This window comes from Bufo bufo, chromosome 6 (genome assembly GCF_905171765.1).
Source record: "Bufo bufo chromosome 6, aBufBuf1.1, whole genome shotgun sequence".
Classification (NCBI taxonomy): domain Eukaryota; kingdom Metazoa; phylum Chordata; class Amphibia; order Anura; family Bufonidae; genus Bufo; species Bufo bufo.
The window spans coordinates 408,934,094-408,960,745 of NC_053394.1; the positions used below are offsets into that span (position 1 = coordinate 408,934,094).

At 47.4% G+C, this 26,652-nt stretch overlaps 1 protein-coding gene and 1 long non-coding RNA gene across 2 annotated transcripts in view; both read right to left on the bottom strand.

Annotated features, from left to right (window-relative positions):
• Positions 1-26,652, bottom strand: part of LOC121005801 (zinc finger protein 850-like) — a 1,060,224-nt gene that overhangs the window by 444,618 nt on the left and 588,954 nt on the right. The gene's annotated exons all lie outside the window — the stretch shown is intronic.
• LOC121004529 lies at positions 6,783-20,659 on the bottom strand. The gene is made up of 3 exons (XR_005779724.1): positions 20,565-20,659; positions 6,971-7,120; positions 6,783-6,841 (listed from the first exon to the last, which is right to left on the bottom strand). It is a non-coding gene; the product is annotated as an uncharacterized LOC121004529 (long non-coding RNA).

The following is a 26,652-nucleotide window of genomic DNA, read 5'->3' on the forward strand; positions in this document are numbered from 1 at the left end:
TACCATGTGACCGCAGCGGGGACGAGCGCTCTACGGTAGAGGGGGTCTTGACAAAAACTGAATGAGAGGATTGATAACCTAGAAAATAGTCCCTGTACAGGGTCACCCTTATTGAGATAAAATATAACTTTTACGATTTATGCTAAAAGGAAATACAAGTGTCATCCATTATAACTATGGGGGTCCCGCTGTCACTATTATGTTATGCCCCAAGTCTAGTGGCCTCTGTGTGGTCTGGCTGCAGGTACCTATTGGATTCTTCCAAAATAGCAGATGAGTGAGGAGTCATACATAGTGGAGAGTGTCCACTCCGGAGGTCTCCCCTTACTCCTTTCCTACACCCCTAAGCGGGGGAAGGAGAGAGAAGTAGATACGTTCAGATCACACATACACACTCCTATCAGAACCTAGGTCTGGAGAGAGATCTCCTCCACTCCTGGGGTCTCCCCTAAGCAGATGAATTTTTGCTAAATTCTTACTGAATCCGATCAGTAATAATTTCAGGGACTTATTGTTTAAATATGTGCTTTCCCAGGTTATTGGATAATGTAGGAATGAGATCTTCAGCAGCATGCTATGTTTAGGGACATAGAGAAGACAAGGAGGAGTAGCTGGTGGGGAGGGAGCTCTCCAGAGGGATCTGATAAATGCTGCTGTAATCCTGTAGTTCACAGGACGTCAGCCACACAGGACAGACTGATCTCCTGTCTGACAGGACAGCAAGCCTCGGACTGGTGGTCAGACTGGAGATCACAGGTGTCCGTAATCAAAGGGTATAAAATGTATCAGTGCTCCGGACTAAAAAAAATATTAAGGAGCCATTGGCTCGTAACCGGAATAATTTAGTCGCCAAATTTAAAATACATATAATTATGACATAATAAAAAAAAAGCCATGTCCTACCTTGTGTAGTTGGCCATATGTCTCTCCTTTTCCTTCGTTCTTCTAACCCCATCAATCATGAGGCTCACTGTACTTCATTACACCCCTCACTGCTCCTCCACCTACTCTCACCCACATGGCTACTGTAGTGTTCCAATAAATAACATAAAAACACTGGGCTGCTTAGGAGCAACAGGTAAAGGGGTTGTGCACCGATTTCCATCACCTCTCAGACATGCAGATTCGTGTTGGTGATCAGGCTTCCTTCATCCCTAGGTGCTGGGCCTTGGCTCATTCGCTTCCGGGCCTCCGCTGCTTGTCTTGGGTTTCTCCATGAAGACTTTTATCTTGATACCGCTGCAGCCAATCACTGGCCACAGTGGAGATCTGCTCCCCTGGCATCACATGACCATTTAACAGAATGCAAGGGAAGCAGTGGTCAGTTTTTGGCCGTAACGGCGTCAAACAGGAAGTTTTCATGAAGGGACTCAAGACAAGCAACGCAAGCTGGGGAGCAAATGAGCCGGGACCCCCACTGGGGATCAGGTAAGTGTGAGTGGATATAAACCCTTTAAGGAGTTAATTTTTTTAGGGGGTTTCAAACCAGTATTCTATATGCGACACAAAATGGGTCAAAATAAACTATCCCCACTGCACTCCTTAAAAGGCCAATCACTTGAGAGTCGCCACTGCAACCAGTGACATCAGCGGGCATCACGTGTTGACAGGACCAGCGTGACAGTCGGCTGGGGACACAGCGGTTTTTTTTTTTTACTTTTTTACATTTAGTAAAAATATAATAAGGGCTCATTCAGACTGACGTATGCTGTCCGCAAAAATGCAGATCCGTTTTTTTGCGGATTCGATGCTGTCCCATTCACTTCTATGGGGTCCTTTTCTTACATTGCACGGCTCAACAAAAAAAATTAAACATGTCCTATACTTGTCCGTGAAAATCAGGACATGGCCCTATTGAAGTCTATGGATCAGCAAAAAACGGAATGCAACCCGTTTTGTTTGAGGAAATGCTGAACTGTCCGCAAAAAAACGGATCCGCATTTTTGCGGACAGCATATGGCCGTCTGAATGAGCCCTTTAAAGCAGATGTAAAAAAAAAATATATAATACTTCAGGAGCTTTACTTTTTATTCTCAACACCTCTGCTTGCCTGTCAGTGAATGAAAACCTCTCTTTGCTCTCAGAGGGAGGAAGGATTGCCCAAATTCTAAAGCTGCTCGCTGTGTAACTGTGGCTGGACATTCAGTCTGCGAATGTCACCTTGAAGGTTTCCATTCACTGCCAGTGTTGTCGCCATTTTGCAATTCGGATTGGCGACCATTTTGGTTGCAATCTGGAGCATTGTGTACGGATGCATCTGAGCATCTAGAAAATTGCTGGTGAGTTGAGGTTCTATGTGCTGATGAAAATAATCCTATACTGCTTTCCCAATGGTTCCCTGGCCCTGGGGGGCTTCACTATTGGCTGGGAAAGCAAAAGGCAGGAGCAGGATTACAATAAAATGTGGCAGGTCCTTGAGCTTCCCCTTAGCACAACCCAAACTCCCCTGATGAAGCCAGCGCCCTGGTGAAACATGTAGGAGGGTTTGTTCATGGGCATCCTTTTTTAGGCAGGGAACGCTATTCTACCGCTGGCACGGGATAGTGCTTACTGACAGACAGACGTACAGAATCTACCTCCTGATGGAAGGGAGTGTGGGGGCAACTTTAGAAAACTGCTGGCGAGTTAGAATTACTGTATTTTTCGCTTTATACGACGTAACTGAAGATAAGACCAGGTCTTTTAGGGGGAAATTAAGAAAAAATATATTTTTACTAAATGGTGTGCTTTTGAACTAATGGGGGGGCAGTTCAGTTAGTAATCTGTGGAGGGCAGCGTTATGGGGGGGATCTGTGGAGGGCAGCGTTATGGGGGGGATCTGTGGAGGGCAGCGTTATGGGGGGGATCTGTGGAGGGCAGCGTTATGGGGGGGATCTGTGGAGGGCAGCGTTATGGGGGGGGGGATCTGTGGAGGGCAGCGTTATAGGGGGGGGGATCTGTGGAGGGCAGCGTTATAGGGGGGGGGATCTGTGGAGGGCAGCGTTATAGGGGGGGGGATCTGTGGAGGGCAGCCTTATGGGGGGGGGGATCTGTGGAGGGAGGCGTTATGGGGGGGGATCTGTGGAGGGCAGCGTTATGGGGGGGGATCTGTGGAGGGCAGCGTTATGGGGGGGGGGGGATCTGTGGAGGGCAGCGTTATGGGGGGGGGATCTGTGGAGGGCAGCGTTATGGGGGGGGGATCTGTGGAGGGCAGCGTTATGGGGGGGGGGGATCTGTGGAGGGCAGCGTTATAGGGGGATCTGTGGAGGGCAGCGTTATAGGGGGATCTGTAGAGGGCAGCGTTATAGGGGGATCTGTAGAGGGCAGCGTTATGGGGGGGGGATCTGTGGAGGGCAGCGTTATAGGGAGATCTGTGGAGGGCATCCGTTATAGGGGGATCTGTGGAGGGCAGCGTTATAGGGGGATCTGTGGAGGGCAGCGTTATAGGGGGATCTGTGGAGGGAAGCGTTATAGGGGGATCTGTGGAGGGCAGCGTTATAGGGGGATCTGTGGAGGGCAGCGTTATAGGGGGATCTGTGGAGGGCAGCGTTATAGGGGGATCTGTGGAGGGCAGCGTTATAGGGGGATCTGTGGAGGGCAGCGTTATAGGGGGATCTGTGGAGGGCAGCGTTATAGGGGGATCTGTGGAGGGCAGCGTTATAGGGGGATCTGTGGAGGGCAGCGTTATAGGGGGATCTGTGGAGGGCAGCGTTATAGGGGGATCTGTGGAGGGCAGCGTTATAGGGGGATCTGTGGAGGGCAGCGTTATAGGGGGATCTGTGGAGGGCAGCGTTATAGGGGGATCTGTGGAGGGCAGCGTTATAGGGGGATCTGTGGAGGGCAGCGTTATAGGGGGATCTGTGGAGGGCAGCGTTATAGGGGGATCTGTGGAGGGCAGCGTTATAGGGGGATCTGTGGAGGGCAGCGTTATAGGGGGATCTGTGGAGGGCAGCGTTATAGGGGGATCTGTGGAGGGCAGCGTTATAGGGGGATCTGTGGAGGGCAGCGTTATAGGGGGATCTGTGGAGGGCAGCGTTATAGGGGGATCTGTGGAGGGCAGCGTTATAGGGGGATCTGTGGAGGGCAGCGTTATAGGGGGATCTGTGGAGGGCAGCGTTATAGGGGGATCTGTGGAGGGCAGCGTTATAGGGGGATCTGTGGAGGGCAGCGTTATGGGGGGATCCGACCCCATAACATTGGGCCCTAGTCATAGCCATCACATATACAGTGTATACAGCAGCCCCCAGCAGGGCTGCTTTGCTAAACTTGCAGTAATCCCTTATCTGTAAGCAGTACTCGCCATTCATTAATGAAGTGTGCGGGGCCGAAGCGTGACTGAGTAAGTGACGCCATGCATGCAGCGGGCAGACCGGCAGCGCACGTCACTTACTCAGTCACGCTTCGGCCCCGCACACTTCATTAATGAATGGCGAGTACTGCTTACAGATAAGGGATTACTGCAAGGGAAGTACTGCAATATGTAATGGCTACTCTTAGGCGTGCCATTTATGACGGACGATGTGGTGCACCTCCATGCCGCCAACTCTGGATATCGGGTGTCACCGCTCCAGCAGTTATGTACATCACTGTGCATGCCTCACACTGTCAATGATCTTTTTTTGATGTGGAGTAATTTCTCTAAATAAATACCCCCATATATTTGCTACACTGGGATACCTAATACAGTGGCATTAATTAGATCGGCAGGAGTCTCAACACTAAGCCCCGTGTCCCCTGATGACTTTTGGGGCCTCTGGTTTATAAGTGTACTTAGGATATGTTATACTAAAGAAACGCGTCGGGACACGCTTACATATCAGTAGACACGCACTTATTGTGCTTACTTCCTTTACTTATGGTCTTTTGAGACCTTATCAACGGAGTATCTTTACCGGCCTTGTTATACAGTATCCTGTCCCTAGCTACCCTTTGTTAGGGTCACCTAGGGTTTCCACATCAGGGCAAGGTTCCGGACGGGGCCACCCCTTGCGGGGCATGGACCCCGTGATAGGTCACTAGGGCTAGGTTAGGTCAAGCAGGGAGGTACTAGGGTTAGTTTCTCGTTTGAGGCTACTCTCGTACCCAGCCGTCTGGACACCTCGGATGTCTTTTTTCCTCCACCTATGGACATCTGACGGAGTACCTACCTGCTCCCTGTGACCTCCTCCTGCATTAACCCATTACATACGGTTATCCAAGTGAGGCTCTCTTAAGAACTGGTAAGACCGTTCCACTTCTTAATTACCCGATTCCCTACTATCTCACATATTCTAGATACTAGGAATCACACGGTTCCTCCACCATAGGCCTGTGTATCTATCATCATAGGCCTAGGGGGGTTGGAACCTGGATTGGTGCGCAGCGTCTAATACGCGGCACAACCCTCCAGGGGTCTTGTCTGTCTCTTTGTGTGTTTTTTTGTTTGTAAGGGGTCTTTTACTCCCTTGTGAAAATAGACACATTAAAAGTTAAATTTTAAATTGTTACTGCTCCCCTTCATTGCACTTGCTTTATCTTCCTGAGCGGTACCCAGGCGAACTGCCCCTGCAGTCATATATCCTGGGAAGACACTTATTATATTTCTCTAATGGCTACTCTTACCCTGATAACGCCCCTGTTTACAGGTCACTGGTACATCGCAGGCCGCTATGCCTATGCAGCACAGCACGGCCTGCGAAGTGCCGGCCATGTAATACTGCTGTATTCGCTTTATAAGACGCACGGCCATTTCCCCCCCACTTCTGGGGGGGGGGGGGGGGGGGGAGTGTGTCTTAGAAAGCAGAAAATACGGAATATGTGCTGATGAAAATAATCATATACAGCTTTTCTATACAAGTAAGAAGGGTGACTTGTATCTAGATGTGCTAGAATGGACTCCGTGGTATTGCGATGGTACTGCCACCCTAGACTACAAAACCCCTGAAGATAATGATGCATTTATCTCCTGATGTTCATGTTCAAGCTGACAATCCGAGCACAACTATGATTGACCATTTGTATTATTCAATGGTCCCGGCCAAGGAAATCTCAGAAAACTGCTGTGCCACTCTTGTGCAGCCACAAAGGGTCTGCAGCAGTTCACAGAGGAGGTCATCTTAAAAGTCTCCATAGGCAGAAAATTGTGAGAACCAGACAACATGTAATGTCTATGGTCAGCTGTAATCCTGCCATCTCCATCTTTCTCATTATACAAGGATAAAACATATAATACTGGTGGATAAAACAAGACTGAAGACAAGATCTTCACAGCCTTCTACAGATCATAGGGGACATTTCATGAGACCTTATCTCCACCTACCTGATCATCCTGTGGGACATTGTGATGTTCTTCTGAACCATCCTGTGGAAGAAGAGGACTGGGACATCTCTCCGGTGTTCCTCTCTCTTCCTTAACTGTAGGAAACACATCCAGTGACTGAATTAATTTCTTACATACAAATAATGAGAGGACGTGTGTATTTAGTCATGTCTATTACCTGGTGATGTGTGCGGCTGGTGATCCTCCATCATGATGTCCTTGTATAGATTTCTGTGTCCTTCTAAATACTCCCACTCCTCCATGGAGAAATAGACGGTGACATCCTGACACCTTATAGGAACCTGACAACACAATGATACAGTCATCACCCAGATCCCTTCATAACATTCCTGTATAATGTCCCAGCATTCCCAGTAGTGTCACCTCTCCAGTCAGCTGCTCAATCATCTTGTTGGTAAGTTCTAGGATCTTCTCTCTATTGATTTCCTCATGTATCAGGGGGTCAGGTGGAGGCTCCATGATTGGGCTCAGGGTTCTTCCCCATCCTTCAGACACAGGGTCCTGACAGCGCTCACTAGAGGTCTTCTTCACTACTGTGTAGTCCTGGTTATGGAGAGACACAGTAATAAATATCACTCCATACATCTCCAGAGTCCCTCACCTCTCCAGTCATGTCCATCTGTTAGTAACATAGATAAGATGATGTAATGTGACATCATCAGAACCTCTCACCTCTCCAGTAAGCCAGAAGAGGATCTCTAGGGTGAGATTTATTATACTCTCCGCCATCTTGTCCCTGTCCCTATCCATCCTTGAAGGGTCAATCAGGAGATTGATGTCATATAGAAGATATCCACTGAGAGGATCCTATATTGTAGGAACCTGAAAGAAAAGAAGATGAGACGATGGAAAATCCTTCAAAATCCCATGTAAAATACAATTACTGGAGAGAATAAGACGAGACATCGGAGGAGATAATAAAGTGTAGATGTTGTGTTCTCTCTTTTTATAGTGATCGAAACATGTGTGAGGTCAAGGCAGTTTCATGGTATGTTACACTTTCACATGACCCTACAGCCAATAGAAGACGTCATCAGTGATGCCACAGCACGTGACCACCATAGACTATCCTAGGCCTCAATGGTCAGGTCACATACATACCTCCATCAGAGCTCCAACCAATATTGTCGTTGCAGTGATGTAAACAGACTGAAGAGACCACAGGAGCCTCAGTGCTGGAGCAGTGGAGGATTCTACAGGTCCAATCAGGGTAATTGTAAAACGTTGCGGAAAATGTTGGCGATACATAAAGATTATTATTACTATCTAGACAGACATTGGGTTGGCAGATTTGGTTTTGGCAGCTCCTCACAACCACACAGATGTTGTAGTTTAATAGATTTATTTTTAACAAGTGGCATGACGAAATACAGCGGTCATTAAAGGGTTTCTCCGGCATGTACTCAGGATAGTTCATCAATATGAGATCAGTGTAGAGGTCCAACTCCCAACACCCCTGAACAATCAGCAGGTGGCGCTTATACAGATCTCAGGTCCCAAATGTACTGCCTGCCAGATAGATAGAACTGTATTGCCATCCTCAGGACGGCAATACAATTGAATCTAATGCATTGGAAGAGCTGAAGGACCTGTGATGACATCACAGTCCATGTGATCAGTGCTGAAAGCAGTGGTTGAGGACCTGCAATGATGTCACCATCATGTGACCAGTGCAGGAGAGGATGGCGCGCTTCAGTGAAGAGAAGTCCTGGGGTAAAAGTGGTGGCGAGGTCTTCTACATGAGGAGAGGTAAGTGAAGAGAAGGATTTGGTGTGAGAGCGAGAGGAATGCTGGGGGTTGTGGTTATTTAACTTGGACTGTTTGTTAGGGCTGAAGAGAGTGATGCTATTTACATGGGACTGAATGTTGAGGGGGTGATGTTATTTACATGGGACTGCATGTTGGACATGGCTGGGGCACGGTGATGTTATTTACATGGGACTGTGACTGTGTGTTGGCGGTGGCTGCAGAGCGGATGAGGTTATTTACATGGGACTGTATGTTGATGATGGCTGGCAGGGGCGGATTGGGAACTTTAAGTGGCCCGGTTTTGTAGTTGGGTCCAAATTAATGGAAGGCAGGGCCAAAACAAGTTGGCGGGGCCAACAATACCATATTGTGGCACGTTATACCACCCAACAGAGCCAAATACCATAGTCCCTCACAAAATACTGTCCGCATCAGCACAAAATACATCCCAAAAAACTTCCACTGGCCGGTCTGAGGAGGGCTCAGGGGGCCCCTTGGGTATCGGCCCAACGGGAAATTTCCCTGTAAGGTCTATGGCCAATCCACCCCTGGTGGCTGGGGAGGGGATGATGTTATTTACATGGGACTGTATATTGAATGGGCTGAGAAATTATAATTTTTGAGGACACTAAGGCCCCTTTCACACGAGTGAGTTTTTCACACAAGCGATTTGGCCTAAAATCTATATTGCGATATAATTTGAAGCATGTGCGATAACGATATACACTCACCTAAAGAATTATTAGTGCCCCCATACTAATACGATGTTGGACCCCCTTTTGCCTTCAGAACTGCCTTAATTCTACGTGGCATTGATTCCACAAGGTGCTGATAAGATTCTTTAGAAATGTTGGCCCATATTGATAGGATAGCATCTTGCAGTTGATGGAGATTTGAGGGATGCACATCCAGGGCACGAAGCTCCCGTTCCACCACATCCCAAAGATGCTCTATTGGGTTGAGATCTGGTGACTGTGGGGGCCATTTTAGTACAGTGAACTCATTGTCATGTTCAAGAAACCAATTTGAAATGATTCGAGCTTTGTGACATGGTGCATTATCCTGCTGGAAGTAGCCATCAGAGGATGGATACATGTTCTCATTCTGTTTGCGCCAAATTCGGACTCAACCATTTGAATGTCTCAACAGAAATAGAGACTCATCAGACCAGGCAACATTTTTCCAGTCTTCAACAGTCCAATTTTGGTGAGCTCGTGCAAATTGTAGCTTCTTTTTCCTATTTGTAGTGGAGATGAATGGTACCCGGTGGGGTCTTCTGCTGTTGTAGCCCATCCGCCTCAAGGTTGTGCGTGTTGTGGCTTCACAAATGCTTTGCTGCATACCTCGGTTGTAACGAGTGGTTATTTCAGCCAACGTTCTCTTCTATCAGCTTGAATCAGTCGGCCCATTCTCCTCTGACCTCTAGCATCCATAAGGCATTTTTGCCCACAGGACTGCCGCATACTGGATGTTTTTCCCTTTTCACACCATAAACCCTAGAAATGGTTGTGCGTGAAAATCCCAGTAACTGAGCAGACTGTGAAATACTCAGACCGGCCCGTCTGGCACCAACAACCATGCCACGCTCAAAATTGCTTAAATCACCTTTCTTTCCCATTCTGACATTCAGTTTGGAGTTCAGGAGATTGTCTTGACCAGGAGCGCCCCCCTAAATGCATCGAAGCAACTGCCATGTGATTGGTTGACTAGATAATTGCATTAATGAGAAATAGACAGGTGTTCCTAATAATTCTTTAGGTGAGTGCATATCGCAATATATTATTTTCCATATTTTTTTTGGGGGAGGGGGGGGTTTAACCTCTTCAGGACACAGGGCGTACGTGTATTTCTGATCACCGCCGCGGTCAATTCAGACCTGCAGTTTGCGGCTTTTACCTATTGCGGTGGTGGCGTGTGGCGGTGCCATGCGTCTGTAGGGAGGACCCGATGGCATGGAAGGCTGCCGTCCGGTGACGAGCCTGTGAGATCCAGCCCCCCCGGAAGCTGTATGAGGAAGCTGTACAAGTAATACACACAGTATTACTCATACAGCCAATGCATTCCAATACAGAAGTATTGGAATGCATTGTAAAGGATTAGACCCACAAAAGTCCCAAAGTGGGACAAAAAATTAAGTGAAAACAAAAGTTGAAAAAATTAAGTTTTGCCCCCCAAAAATTAAAAGTTTCATGTAAAAATAAACAAAAACGTAATTTTCCCCAAATAAAGTTAAAAAAAAATTGGTAAAAAATAAGGGGGGAAAAAAAGTATACATATTAGGTATCGCCGCGTCCGTATCGACCGTCTCTATAAACACATCACATGACCTAACTCCTCAGATGAACACCGTAAAAAAAAAAAAAACAACTGCTAAATAAACCATTTTTTTGTCGCATTAGGCTACTTTCACACTTGCGTTCGGGGCTCCGCTTGTGAGCTCCGTTTGAAGGGTCTCACAAGCGGCCCCGAACGCATCCGTACTGCCCTAATGCATTCTGAGTGGATGCGGATCCGCTCAGAATGCATCAGTCTGGCAGCGTTCAGCCTCCGCTCCGCTCAGCAAGCGGACACCTGAACGCTCTGATGTAAAGTCTGGACGGATCCGTCTGAACTACTTTCACACTTAGAATTTTTTTTAAACTATAATGCAGACGGATCCGTTCTGAACGGATCCAAACGTCTGCATTATAGGAGCGGATCCGTCTGTGCAGACACCAGACGGACCCGCTCTGAACGCAAGTGCGAAAGTAGCCTTACATCACAAAAAGTACAGGTGTTTGCCCACCAAAATAGTACCAATCTAACCGTCACCTCATCCCGCAAAAATGAGCCCCTACCTGAGACAATCGCCCAAAAAATAAAAAAAAATATGGCTCAGAATATGGAGACACTAAAACATCATTTTTTTTGTTTGAAAAAAGCTGTTATTGTGTAAAACTTACATAAATAAAAAAAAAAGTATAGATATTAGGTATCGCCGTGTCCGTATCGCCGGCTCTATAAAAAAAAAAAATCACATGACCTAACCCCTCAGATGAACACCGTAAAAAATTTTAAATAAAAACTGTACTAAATAAACCTTTTTTTGTCACCTTACATCACAAAAAGTGTAATAGCAAGCGATCAAAAAGTCACACTCACCCCAAAATAGTGCCAATAAAACCGTCATCTCATCCCGCAAAAATCATACCCTACCCAAGGTAATCGCCCAAAAACTGAAAAAATTATGGCTCTCAGACTATGGAAACACTAAAACATGATTTTTTTTGCGGCAAAAATGAAATAATTGTGTAAAACTTACATAAATAAATAAAAAAGTATACATATTATGTATCGCCGCGTCCGTGACAACCTGGTCTATAAAAATACCACATGATCTAACCTGTCAGATGAATGTTGTAAATAACAAAAAATAAAAACGGTGCCAAAACAGCTATTTCTTGTTATCTTGCCTCACAAAAAGTGTAATATAGAGCAATCAAAAATCATATGCACCCTAAACTAGTACCAACAAAACTTCCATCCTATCCCGTAGTTTCTAAAATGGGGTCACTTTTATGGAGTTTCTACTCTAGGGGTGCATCAGGGGGGCTTAAAATGGGACATGGTGTAAAAAAAAACAGTCAAGCAAAACCTGCCTTCCAAAAACCGTATGGCATTCCTTTCCTTCTGCGCCCTGCCGTGTGCCCGTACAGCGGTTTACGACCACATATGGGGTGTTTATGTAAACTACAGAATCAGAGCCATAAATATTGAGTTTGGTTTGGCTATTAACCCTTGCTTTGTAACTGGATAAAAATTATTAAAATGGAAAATCTGCCAAAAAAGTTAAATTTTGAAATTGTATCTCTATTTTCCATTAATTCTTGTGAAACACCTAAAGCAGGGGTGTCAAACTCAAATTCATCGGGGGCCGCATCAGCAGTTTGGTCACCCTCAAAGGGCCGGAAAACTTAGGGGATCTCTGACACCACTTCCACACTTTGGCCGGGGGCTCGGCGGAGCTGATGAGGTGTTTTAGCCTAATGAGAAAGATTTCATAATAAGGATTTGGAGAATGGGCAGAGGGATAGCAGAGCAGGGAGAGGCTGGTGCTACTACTAGGGGGTCATACCATGGGGGAGTAATAAAGCCCACCATAATGCCCCCCCCCAGTAGTAATAATTCTCCTTATAATGTGACAGTGCAAAAAATACCCCCTTGTAATGCCCCCATTTGAGCTAATGTCCTCATAGTGCCCCCATAATGTGCCAGTATAAAATACCCCAATATAGTGCCCCTAGTAAATGACCCCATAATGCTCCACACCCTCCTTCCTCCTAGTGCCCCCCATAATGTACCAGTATAAAATGCTCCAGTGTCCCCCATAATTTGCAAGTATAAAATACCCCTTCTTAGTGTCCCCCGTAGATGACCCCATAGTACTCCTCTCCCCCTTCCCCATAGTACCCACCATGTGTCCCAGTATAAAATTGTACTGTACAGAGAGCCCATATAAAATACCCCTTCTTTGTGGCCTCAGTAGATGCCCCTATAGTGCCCCCAATCATGTGCCAGTATTAACAGCCCCCCCTGTGCCAGTAATAATAGCCCCCTATGCCAGTAATAATAGCCCCCTATGCCAGTAATAATAGCCCCCTATGCCAGTAATAATAGCCCCCTATGCCAGTAATAGCAGCCCCCTATGCCAGTAATAGCAGCCCCCAGTAATAACAGCCCCCCCTTTGCCAGTAATGGCAAACAGCCCCCCCCTTTGCCAGTAATGGCAAACAGCCCCCCCCTTTGCCAGTAATGGCAAACAGCCCCCCCCCTTTGCCAGTAATGGCAAACAGCCCCCCCCCCCTTTGCCAGTAATGGCAAACAACCCCCCCCCCCCCCTTTGCCAGTAATGGCAAACAGCCCCCCCCCCCCTTTGCCAGTAATGGCAAACAGCCCCCCCCCCTTTGCCAGTAATGGCAAACAGCCCCCCCCTTTGCCAGTAATGGCAAACAGCCCCCCCTTTGCCAGTAATGGCAAACAGCCCCCCCCCTTTGCCAGTAATGGCAAACAGCCCCCCCTTTGCCAGTAATGGCAAACAGCCCCCCCTTTGCCAGTAATGGCAAACAGCCCCCCCTTTGCCAGTAATGGCAAACAGCCCCCCCTTTGCCAGTAATGGCAAACAGCCCCCCCTTTGCCAGTAATAGCAAACAGCCCCCCCTTTGCCAGTAAAAGTATTGTACATAATAAAAATAATTTAAAAAAAACACATACTTACCTCCATGTCAGTGATGCGATGCAGGCCTCTTCTGGCCTGTGTCCCACGCTGTATGGCTCAGGCGCGCTGACGTCATCGCGCCGCCTGCGCCGGCCTCTGATAGGCTGCCGGCCTAGTGCCTGCAGCCTATCAGAGGAAGGGAAAGGGACACGCCTCTCCCTCCCCTACCGCAGCACAGGCAGGCATCTGTATCGCTGTCTTGAGGACGGCGATACAGATGACTGGAGATGAGCGCTTCCACAATGGAAGCGCTCATCTCCCTGTGCCCAGCCGCCGCCGCCAGCTCGCACGCTGCGCGGGCCACATGACGAGGTCTGGATGACACCCGTGACCTAAAGGGTTAACAAAGTTTGTAAAATCAGTTTTGAATACCTTGAGGGGTGTAGTTTCTAGAATGGGGTCATTTTTGGGTGGTTTCTATTATGTAAGCCTCGCAAAGTGACTTCAGACCTGAACTGGTCCCTAAAAATTGGGTTTTTGAAAATTTAAGAAAAATTTCAAGATTTCCTTCTAAACTTCTAAGCCTTGTAACATCCCCAAAAAATTAAATATCATTCCCAAAACGATCCAAACATGAAGTAGACATATGGGGAATGTAAAGTAATAACTATTTTTGTAGGTATTACTATGTATTATAGAAGTAGAGAAATTGAAACTTGGAAATTTGAAATTTTTTACAAATTTTTGCTAAATTAGTTTTTTTTTTTATAAATAAAAAAGATTTTTTTTTTTACTTCATTTTACCAGTGTCATGATGTGCAATATGTGACGAAAAAACAATCTCAGAATGGCCTGGATAAGTCAAAGCGTTTTAAAGTTATCACCACTTAAAGTGACACTGGTCAGATTTGCAAAAAATGGCCTGGTCCTTAAGGTGAAATATGGCTGTGTCCTTAACCACCTCCGGACCGCCGAACGCAGCGACGCGTCCTGGAGGTGGTTGATTGATTCCTCCTGGACGCATATACGCGTCCTCTCGCGAGACGCGAGATTTCCTGTGAACGCGCGCTCACAGGATCGGAAGGTAAGCGAGTGGATCTCCAGCCTGCCAGCGGCGATCGTTCGCTGGCAGGCTGGAGATGCGATTTTTTTTAACCGCTAACAGGTATATTAGACGCTGTTTTGATAACAGCGTCTAATATACCTGCTACCTGGTCCTCTGGTGGTCCCCTTTGCTTGGATCGACCACCAGAGGACACAGGCAGCTCAGTAATAAGTAGCACCAGACACCACAACACTACACCCCCCCCTGTCACTTATTAACCCCTTATTAACCCCTGATCACCCCATATAGACTCCCTGATCACCCCCCTGTCATTGATCACCCCCTTGTAAGGCTCCATTCAGACATCCGTATGATTTTTACGGATCTAATGATACATGGATTGGATCCGCAAAACACATACGGACGTCTGAATGGAGCCTTACAGGGGGGTGATCAATGACGGGGTGATCACCCCCCTGTCATTGATCACCCCCCTGTAAGGCTCCATTCAGACATTTTTTGGCCCAAGTTATCGGAAATTATTTTTTTTTTCTTACAAAGTCTCATATTCCACTAACTTGGTTCAAAAAATAAAATCTCACATGAACTCCCCATACCCCTCACGGAATCCAAATGCGTAAATTTTTTTAGACATTTATATTCCAGACTTCTTCTCACGCTTTAGGGCCCCTAGAATGCCAGGGCAGTATAAATACCCCACATGTGACCCCATTTCGGAAAGAAGACACCCCAAGGTATTCCGTGAGGGGCATATTGAGTCCATGAAAGATTGAAATTTTTGTCCCAAGTTAGCGGAAAGGGAGAATTTGTGAGAAAAAAAAAAAGAAAAAACATTTTCCGCTAACTTGTGCCAAAAAAAAAAAAAAAATTCTATAAACTCGCCATGCCCCTCATTGAATACCTTGGGGTGTCTTCTTTCCAAAATGGGGTCACATGTGGGGTATTTATACTGCCCTGGCATTTTAGGGGCCCTAAAGCGTGAGAAGAAGTCTGGGATCCAAATGTCTAAAAATGCCCTCATAAAAGGAATGTAGGCCCCTTTGCGCATCTAGGCTGCAAAAAAGTGTCACACATCTGGTATCGCCGTACTCAGGAGAAGTTGGGCAATGTGTTTTTGGGTGTCATTTTACATATACCCATGCTGGGGGAGATAAATATCTTGGTCAAATGCAACTTTGTATAAAAAAAATGGGAAAAGTTGTCTTTTGCCGAGATATTTCTCTCATCCAGCATGAGTATATGTAAAAAGACACCCCAAAACACATTGCCCAATTTCTCCTGAATACGGCGATACCACATGTGTGACACTTTTTTGCAGCCTAGGTGGGCAAAGGGGCCCCCATTCCAAAGAGCACCTTTAGGATTTCACAGGTCAATTACCTACTTACCACACATTAGGGCCCCTAGAATGCCAGGGCAGTATAACTACCCCACAAGTGACTCCATTTTGGTAAGAAGACACCCCAAGGTATTCCGTGAGGGGCATGGCGAGTTCCTAGAATTTTTTATTTTTTGTCACAAGTTAGCGGAAAATGATGATTTTTTTTTTTTTTTCTTACAAAGTCTCATATTCCACTAACTTGTGACAAAAAATAAAAACTTCCATGAACTCACTATGCCCATCACAAAATACCTTGGGGTGTCTTCTTTCCAAAATGGGGTCACTTGTGGGGTAGTTATACTGCCCTGGCATTTTAGGGCCCGAATGCGTGAGAAGTGGTTTGAAATCAAAATCTGTAAAAAATGGCCGGTGAAATCCGAAAGGTGCTCTTTGGAATGTGGGCCCCTTTGCCCACCTAGGCTGCAAAAAAGTGTCACACATGTGGTATCGCCGTACTCAGGAGAAGTTGGGCAATGTGTTTTGGGGTGTCATTTTACATATACCCATGCTGGGTGAGATAACTATCTTGGTCAAATGCCAACTTTGTATAAAAAAATGGGAAAAGTTGTCTTTTGCCAAGATATTTCTCTCACCCAGCATGGGTATATGTAAAATGACACCCCAAAACACATTGTCCAACTTCTCCTGAGTACGGCGATACCACAGTTGTGACACTTTTTTGCAGCCTAGGTTGGCAAAGGGGCCCACATTCCAAAGAGCACCTTTCGGATTTCACCGGCCATTTTTTACAGATTTTGATTTCAAACTACTTTGCACGCATTTTGGCCCCTAAAATGCCAGGGCAGTATAACTACCCCACAAGTGACCCCATTTTGGAAATAAGACACCCCAAGGTATTCCGTGAGGGGCATAGTGAGTTCATGGAAGTTTTTATTTTTTATCACAAGTTAGTGGAATATGAGACTTTGTAAGAAAAAATAAAATAAAATAAAAAATCATCATTTTCCGCTAACTTGTGACAAAAAATAAAAAGTTCTATGAACTCACTATGCCCATCAGCGAATACCTTAGGGTGTCCACTTTCCGAAATGGGGTCATTTGTGGGGTGTTTGTACTGTCTGGCCATTGTAGAACCTCAGGAAACATGACAGGTGCTCAGAAAGTCAGAGCTGCTTCAAAAAGCGGAAATTCACATTTTTGTACCATAGTTTGTAAACGCTATAACTTTTACCCAAACCATTTTTTTTTTACCCAAACATTTTTATTTTTTTTATCAAAGACATGTAGAACAATAAATTTAGAGAAAAATTTATATATGGATGTCGTTTTTTTTGCAAAATTTTACAACTGAAAAATGTCATTTTTTTGCAAAAAAAAATCGTAAAATTTCGATTAATAACAAAAAAAGTAAAAATGTCAGCAGCAATGAAATACCACCAAATGAAAGCTCTATTAGTGAGAAGAAAAGGAGGTAAAATTCATTTGGGTGGCAAGTTGCATGACCAAGCAATAAACGGTTAAAGTAGTGTAGGTCAGAAGTGTAAAAAGTGGCCTGGTCATTAAGGGTGTTTAAGCACTGGGGGCTGAGGTGGTTAAGGAGTTAAACTTTTTTTTTTTTCTTCATTTTATTTACTAACTATTAGCTCCCTTAGGGACTAGAACCCTTGTCCTATTCATTCTAATAGAGCTCCATCAGGGTGAATAGGACCTCACACTCTCCCTGCTGCCTGTGCATAGTACACACAGCAGCAGGGAGCTTACCATGGAGAGCTTCAGTAGTGTCCTGGCTGCCATGGTAACCGATCGGAGACCCAGGATTACACTGCTGGGGCTCCAATCAGAGGCTGCCACTGTCACCAATGGGTGAGGAGGAGGGACCCTGGGGCAGAGGGACGGGGGGGGCGGTGACCGCAATTAATATAATACTGAGAAGAGGGGGAGTAGAAGGGAGGGACTGTGGCCACTGTGCCACCAATGAGAACAGAGAGGAGGAGGAGGGGAGGGACTGTGGCCACTCCGCCACCAATGAGAACAGAGAGGAGGAGGAGGGGAGGGACTGTGGCCACTCCGCCACCAATGAGAACAGAGAGGAGGAGGAGGGGAGGGACTGTGGCAAATCCGCCACCAATGAGAACAGAGAGGAGGAGGAGGGGAGGGACTGTGGCCACTGTGCCAACAATGAGAACAGAGAGGAGGAGGAGGAGGAGGGGAGGGACTGTGGCCACTGTGCCACCAATGAGAACAGAGAGGAGGAGGGGAGGGACTGTGGCCACTGTGCCACCAATGAGAACAGAGAGGAGGGACTGTGGCCACTGTGCCACCAATGAGAACAGAGAGTAGGAGGAGGAGGGGGAGGAGGGGAGGGACTGTGGCCACTGTGCCACCAATGAGAACAGAGAGGAGGAGGAGGAGGAGGAGAGGGACTGTGGCCACTCCACCACCAATGAGAACAGAGAGGAGGAGGAGGGGAGGGACTGTGGCCACTCCGCCACCAATGAAAACAGAGAGGAGGAGGAGGGGAGGGACTGTGGCCACTGTGCCACCAATGAGAACAGAGAGTAGGAGGAGGAGGGGGAGGAGGGGAGGGACTGTGGCCACTGTGCCACCAATGAGAACAGAGAGGAGGAGGAGGAGGAGGAGAGGGACTGTGGCCACTCCACCACCAATGAGAACAGAGAGGAGGAGGAGGGGAGGGACTGTGGCCACTCCGCCACCAATGAAAACAGAGAGGAGGAGGAGGGGAGGGACTGTGGCCACTCCGCCACCAATGAGAACAGAGAGGAGGAGGAGGGGAGGGACTGTGGCCACTCCGCCACCATCGAGAACAGAGAGGAGGAGGAGGGGAGGGACTGTGGCCACTCCGCCACCAATGAGAACAGAGAGGAGAAGGAGGGGAGGGACTGTGGCCACTCCGCCACCAATGAGAACAGAGAGGAGGAGGAGGGGAGGGACTGTGGCAACTCCGCCACCAATGAGAACAGAGAGGAGGAGGAGGGGAGGGACTGTGGCCACTCCGCCACCAATGAGAACAGAGAGGAGGAGGAGGGGAGGGACTGTGGCCACTCCGCCACCAATGAGAACAGAGAGGAGGAGGAGGGGAGGGACTGTGGCCACTCCGCCACCAATGAGAACAGAGAGGAGGAGGAGGGGAGGGACTGTGGCCACTCCGCCACCAATGAAAACAGAGAGGAGGAGGAGGGGAGGGACTGTGGCCACTCCGCCACCAATGAAAACAGAGAGGAGGAGGAGGGGAGGGACTGTGGCCACTCCGCCACCAATGAGAACAGAGAGGAGGAGGAGGGGAGGGACTGTGGCCACTCTGCCACCATCGAGAACAGAGAGGAGAAGGAGGGGAGGGACTGTGGCCACTCCGCCACCATCGAGAACAGAGAGGAGAAGGAGGGGAGGGGAGGGACTGTGGCCACTCCGCCACCAATGAGAACAGAGAGGAGGGGAGGGACTGTGGCCACTCCGCCACAAACTAATATAGTTAATATGTCTGAATACAAACGTAGCCTGCATGTGCCGGCCATATCCCATACCCGGCCTCTATGACTGCGCGCTGCGATCCGCCGCAATTAACCCCTCAGGACCTGATCACAGCGGGCATTCATTTTGGCCTGGTATGGGATATGGCCGGCACACGCAGGCTACGTTTGTATCCAGGCATTACCTATATTCATTGGTGGCGCAGTGTCCACAGCCCCTCCCTTCTACTCCTCTCTGTTCTCATTGGTGGCGCAGTGGCCACAGCCCCTCCCTTCTACTCCTCTCTGTTCTCATTGGTGGCGCAGTGGCCACAGCCCCTCCCTTCTACTCCTCTCTGTTCTCATTGGTGGCGCAGTGGCCACAGCCCCTCCCTTCTACTCCTCTCTGTTCTCATTGGTGGCGCAGTGGCCACAGCCCCTCCCTTCTACTCCTCTCTGTTCTCATTGGTGGCGCAGTGGCCACAGCCCCTCCCTTCTACTCCTCTCTGTTCTCATTGGTGGCGCAGTGGCCACAGCCCCTCCCTTCTACTCCTCTCTGTTCTCATTGGTGGCGCAGTGGCCACAGCCCCTCCCTTCTACTCCTCTCTGTTCTCATTGGTGGCGCAGTGGCCACAGCCCCTCCCTTCTACTCCTCTCTGTTCTCATTGGTGGCGCAGTGGCCACAGCCCCTCCCTTCTACTCCTCTCTGTTCTCATTGGTGGCACAGTGGCCACAGCCCCTCCCTTCTACTCCTCTCTGTTCTCATTGGTGGCGCAGTGGCCACAGCCCCTCCCTTCTACTCCTCTCTGTTCTCATTGGTGGCGCAGTGGCCACAGCCCCTCCCTTCTACTCCTCTCTGTTCTCATTGGTGGCGCAGTGGCCACAGCCCCTCCCTTCTACTCCTCTCTGTTCTCATTGGTGGCGCAGTGGCCACAGCCCCTCCCTTCTACTCCTCTCTGTTCTCATTGGTGGCGCAGTGGCCACAGCCCCTCCCTTCTACTCCTCTCTGTTCTCATTGGTGGCGCAGTGGCCACAGCCCCTCCCTTCTACTCCTCTCTGTTCTCATTGGTGGCCAGGGTCAGCCGCACACAGTGGGGAGGGAGGGAGCTTAACCCTTCAAGCATCGGGCCGCTGCCTAAGGACCACAGTATGGAAGGGGTTAAACAGTTATGGAGCACTGTGTGTGGAGCGCATGCCCAGTGCACAACTGGTGACACACAGACACAGCGCACGCACACAGGGCGGTGAATGCCGTAACAGAAAAAAACTGTGCGATTCGCCATTTTTTTTTAGTCACCTTGTCCCCCTAAAAATCAGTATAGGACTGTTCGATTATGGGCCGGACGTTCCATAAAATGCGGAATGTGCGCGGCTTTTTTGGTTTTTTTTTTTTGTTTTTTGCGTGGTATCGAGACAACTAGTGTGGAGCTGGTGAGTGTTCCTCTTACCTGGGCGGGGCGTGTCCTCCTCTGACAATCCTTCACCATGGAGCATCCAGTGTTTTATTTCTACCACCATGTGCAGGAGTCAGGCACCAGGCTGTGCTGCAGGAGGAAGTAAAGGACCTGTGATGATGTCATGACCATGTGATCGTGTGTGGGAGGAGTCAAGCTCCAGGATGTGCTGAAGGAGGAAGTAAAGGACCTGTGATGATGTCATGACCATGTGATCATGTGTGGGAGGAGTCAGGCTCCATAATGTGCTGCAGGATGAAGTAAAGGACCTGTGATGATGTCATGACCATGTGATCATGTCTGGGAGGAGTCAGGCTCCAGGCTGTGCTGCAGGAGGAAGTAAAGGACCTGTGATGATGTCATGACCATGTGATCATGTGTGGGAGGAGTCAGACTCCAGGCTGTTCTGCAGAAGGAAGTAAAGGACCTGTGATGTTGTCATGACCATGTGATCATATGTAGGAGGAGTCAGGCACCAGGCTGCGCTGCAGGACCATGTGACTATGTGTGGGAGGAGTCAGACTCCAGGCTGTTCTGCAGAAGGAAGTAAAGGACCTGTGATGATGTCATGACCATGTGATCATGTGTAGGAGGAGTCTTGGAAATCACATGACCAGGTTTATCTGCTCTGTGTATGTTCGTAATTCCAGTGTGTATGTAGCAGTGCTGTATGTGTGTGATGTTTATATGGATGAGCTGTATCCGTGTAAGAGCTGTATGTGTGTGATGTGTAAGTAGTTGGGCAGGGCTGTACTGTGTAATGGCTGTATAGCTGAGCTGTATGTGTGTGATGTGTAAGTAGTTGGGCAGGGCTGTATTGTGTAATGGCTGTATAGCTGAGCTGTATGTGTGTGATGTGTAAGTAGTTGGGCAGGGCTGTATTGTGTAATGGCTGTATAGCTGAGCTGTATGTGTGTGATGTGTAAGTAGTTGGGCAGGGCTGTATTGTGTAATGGCTGTATAGCTGAGCTGTATGTGTGTGATGTGTAAGTAGTTGGGCAGGGCTGTATTGTGTAATGGCTGTATAGCTGAGCTGTATGTGTGTGATGTGTAAGTAGTTGGGCAGGGCTGTATTGTGTAATGGCTGTATAGCTGAGCTGTATGTGTGTGATGTGTAAGTAGTTGGGCTGTATTGTGTAATGGCTGTATAGCTGAGCTGTATGTGTGTGATGTGTAAGTAGTTGGGCAGGGCTGTATTGTGTAATGGCTGTATAGCTGAGCTGTATGTGTGTGATGTGTAAGTAGTTGGGCAGGGCTGTATTGTGTAATGGCTGTATAGCTGAGCTGTATGTGTGTGATGTGTAAGTAGATGGGCAGGGCTGTATTGTGTAATGGCTGTATAGCTGAGCTGTATGTGTGTGATGTGTAAGTAGTTGGGCAGGGCTGTATTGTGTAATGGCTGCATAGCTGAGCTGTATGTGTGTGATGTGTAAGTAGTTGGGCAGGGCTGTATTGTGTAATGGCTGTATAGCTGAGCTGTATGTGTGTGATGTGTAAGTAGTTGGGCAGGGCTGTATTATGTAATGGCTGTATAGCTGAGCTGTATGTGTGTGATGTGTAAGTAGTTGGGCAGGGCTGTACTGTGTAATAGCTGTATAGCTGAGCTGTATGTGTGTGATGTGTAAGTAGTTGGGCAGGGCTGTATTGTGTAATGGCTGTATAGCTGAGCTGTATGTGTGTGATGTGTAAGTAGTTGGGCAGGACTGTATTGTGTAATGACTGTATAGCTGAGCTGTATGTGTGATGTGTAAGTAGTTGGGCAGGGCTGTATTGTGTAATGACTGTATAGCTGAGCTGTATGTGTGATGTGTAAGTAGTTGGGCAGGACTGTATTGTGTAATGGCTGTATAGCTGAGCTGTATGTGTGTGATGTGTAAGTAGTTGGGCAGGGCTGTATTGTGTAATGGCTGTATAGCTGAGCTGTATGTGTGTGATGTGTAAGTAGTTGGGCAGGGCTGTATTGTGTAATGGCTGTATAGCTGAGCTGTATGTGTGTGATGTGTAAGTAGTTGGGCTGTATTGTGTAATGGCTGTATAGCTGAGCTGTATGTGTGTGATGTGTAAGTAGTTGGGCAGGACTGTACTGTGTAATGGCTGTATAGCTGAGCTGTATGTGTGTGATGTGTAAGTAGTTGGGCAGGTCTGTATTGTGTAATGGCTGTATAGCTGAGCTGTATGTGTGTGATGTGTAAGTAGTTGGGCAGGGCTGTATTGTGTAATGGCTGTATAGCTGAGCTGTATGTGTGTGTGATGTGTAAGTAGTTGGGCAGGGCTGTATTGTGTAATGGCTGTATAGCTGAGCTGTATGTGTGTGATGTGTAAGTAGTTGGGCAGGGCTGTATTGTGTAATGGCTGTATAGCTGAGCTGTATGTGTGTGATGTGTAAGTAGTTGGGCAGGACTGTATTGTGTAATGGCTGTATAGCTGAGCTGTATGTGTGTGATGTGTAAGTAGTTGGGCAGGGCTGTATTGTGTAATGGCTGTATAGCTGAGCTGTATGTGTGTGATGTGTAAGTAGTTGGGCAGGGCTGTATTGTGTAATGGCTGTATAGCTGAGCTGTATGTGTGTGATGTGTAAGTAGTTGGGCAGGGCTGTATTGTGTAATGGCTGTATAGCTGAGCTGTATGTGTGTGATGTGTAAGTAGTGTGGCAGGACTGTATTGTGTAATGGCTGTATAGCTGAGCTGTATGTGTGTGATGTGTAAGTAGTTGGGCAGGGCTGTATTGTGTAATGGCTGTATAGCAGAGCTGTATGTGTGTGATGTGTAAGTAGTTGGGCAGGGCTGTACTGTGTAATGTCTGTATAGCTGAGCTGTATGTGTGTGATGTGTAAGTAGTTGGGCAGGACTGTACTGTGTAATGGCTGTATAGCTGAGCTGTATGTGTGTGATGTGTAAGTAGTTGGGCAGGACTGTATTGTGTAATGGCTGTATAGCTGAGCTGTATGTGTGTGATGTGTAAGTAGTTGGGCAGGGCTGTATTGTGTAATGGCTGTATAGCTGAGCTGTATGTGTGTGATGTGTAAGTAGTTGGGCAGGGCTGTATTGTGTAAGGTTTATGTAGTTCAGCAATATGCGTACAATGTTTATGTAGTTGAGCTGTATGTGTGTAATGGCTGTATAGCTGAGCTGTATGTGTGTGATGTGTAAGTAGTTGGGCAGGACTGTACTGTGTAATGGCTGTATAGCTGAGCTGTATGTGTGTGATGTGTAAGTAGTTGGGCAGGACTGTATTGTGTAATGGCTGTATAGCTGAGCTGTATGTGTGTGATGTGTAAGTAGTTGGGCAGGACTGTACTGTGTAATGGCTGTATAGCTGAGCTGTATGTGTGTGATGTGTAAGTAGTTGGGCAGGACTGTATTGTGTAATGTCTGTATAGCTGAGCTGTATGTGTGTGATGTGTAAGTAGTTGGGCAGGGCTGTATTGTGTAATGGCTGTATAGCTGAGCTGTATGTGTGTGATGTGTAAGTAGATGGGCAGGGCTGTATTGTGTAATGGCTGTATAGCTGAGCTGTATGTGTGTGATGTGTAAGTAGTTGGGCAGGGCTGTATTGTGTAATGGCTGTATAGCTGAGCTGTATGTGTGTGATGTGTAAGTAGTTGGGCAGGGCTGTATTGTGTAATGGCTGTATAGCTGAGCTGTATGTGTGTGATGTGTAAGTAGTTGGGCAGGGCTGTATTGTGTAAGGTTTATGTAGTTCAGCAATATGCGTACAATGTTTATGTAGTTGAGCTGTATGTGTGTAATGGCTGTATAGCTGAGTTGTATGTATTTGCAAGCAAGCTGTGTAATATGCCTCTAGAGAGTTGTATGGGTGTGTGCAGCAGAGCTGTGTATGTGTAATGTTCAGTTACTACAGGTGAATCTTTGTCATGTCCATGTAGCAGAGCCGGCGATGTAATCTGCTGGTATCGGGGCTCTGTGTGCGCTCAGGAGATGTTTAGGGGTAACTCTATCGCCCGGATATTACCCCAATGTCAGACCCACCTCCAGGACCCGCAGCTGTCTCTAACCCAGAGCGCACCGTGCAGGCCCGGCCGCCCTCCATTCATCTGATATGTGTGTGAGAGGGGCGAGAGCTTGTGGTGTTCTAGAAGAGAGCGGCTGCGCAGTGAGGGGAGATATAGTGGAGAGCGGTAGAGGAGTCACAGAGCGTTCGAGACGTCGATGTTCCTACGAGGGAGCTCTAGTGTATGGACTGGGGGGGGCACTGTATATTTCACTTAAAGGGGTTCTGCAGGGTTTATTTCACTGATCTGTCCTCTGGATAGATCATCAGCATCTGATCGGCGGGGGCGACACTCAGGACCCCCACCGATCAGCTGTTTGAGAAGGCAGCGGTTGGGGCATCTACTGGGGGCCCTATATATTAGATTATATACTGGCATACATTATGGGGGCACTATGGAGAGTTGTGGTAGAGAAACACTATGGGGGCATCTACTGGGGGACATTGTATAGGGGCATTTTATACTGGCACACATTACTCAAGTTCTATAGGGAAGAGGGGGGGATACACTCTACTTGGGGTACTCTATGGGGATGGGGGAGGAGCACTATAGGAGCAGCTACTTGGGGCACTATATAGGAGTATTTTATACTAGCACAAATTATGGGGGCACAATGGGGACCTTAGCTCACTAGGGGGCACACATTATGGGGTGCACTATGCGGACATTGGCTCCACTACAGGCACTAAGAGGAGGTAATTTTTTTACTGCCACACAACGGGGCATCATTTGTACTGGCGCACATTATAAGAGGGTATTTTTTTGTACTGGCACACATTACAAAGAGAATTATTACTACCGGGGGCATTATGGTGAGCTTTATTACAACTGGTAGACTATGGGAAACATTAATACTATGGGAGCATTATTATGTCTGGGGCACAATGGGGACATTATTACTGTTGGGGGCACCAGTACTACTAAGTGCACTCTGGCAGATAATTATTTCTATTGGTGGGACATTTGGGAGCACTAGTACTGTGGGGGGCACCCTGGCACAGTATCAGCTTAGCAACATTATTTTGGGGACATTATGTTTACACCATTAGTGTCAGGGACACTATTTACTGGGCAAAGCTACTTTTTACAGCACTGTGTGCCAATAATTATTGGAGGGGGCACGATCTGTGTGGTACTCATATTTTCAGGAGGTTTATCTGTTTCTGCAGTATAGTATTGGAGCACAGCGGGCACAGTATTTCAGGTGGCAGCATGATGGGAAACTAGGATGTCTGTCAAACTCTGCAGAGACAAGAGATGGCTGAAAGAAATCATCATGGCGGTCTGGTCTGAATGGAGAAGATGAGGAATGAGAATGTCTACATCAGAGGAGACATCACTGGATGTACGAGGTGTGTGGTGCTGTAATAGTCTACTTTTACCTCTGCGTGATTCCAGCAGAGAACAGCCTCACACAACGTACCTGATCCGCCACTGCTGGATGCAGATGAAATGCCCGATGTATGCCTCATGACAGTGGGGAGGGTGTCAGCAGTCAGGCTGTGTTCATATCACTGCTTATTTCTCCATTCTTCTGATCTGTTCGAGGAACAGCCAAAAAAAGCAGATCCTGTATTTTGAGCCGCTGCCTTCAAACCGTCAGCATTTGATTAATATTTGCAAGGCAAAAACAGAAGTGGGTCCAAAACAGAGATGACACGTGAAGGAAGTATTTGCCTGTCTTCTGTGTTTTGGACCCACTCCTGCTTTTAGATTCCAAATCATAAGAAAATCCAGATGTAAAATTCTGACTGACTGTGTGATAGAGGCCTCATGCTCAATTTGTATAGATATTGACCATTTGTGTCTGAAATATGTTTTATTCAGATGGAAAAGAAGTCCTGCATACAGGACTTGTATGGCCTCTATCACATGGTCAGTAGTTTTCATCAGTATTGGTAAGGCAAAAACAGGAGTGGGTCCAAAATAGAGATAAAATGTGATGGGAATATTTGCATGTCTTCTGTGTTTTGGACCCACTCCTGCTTTTGGCTTCCAAATGATGATCAAATCCTGATGCAAAATACTGACTGAGTCTGTGCTGGCCTGTAGCTACTGACTGTCCTCAC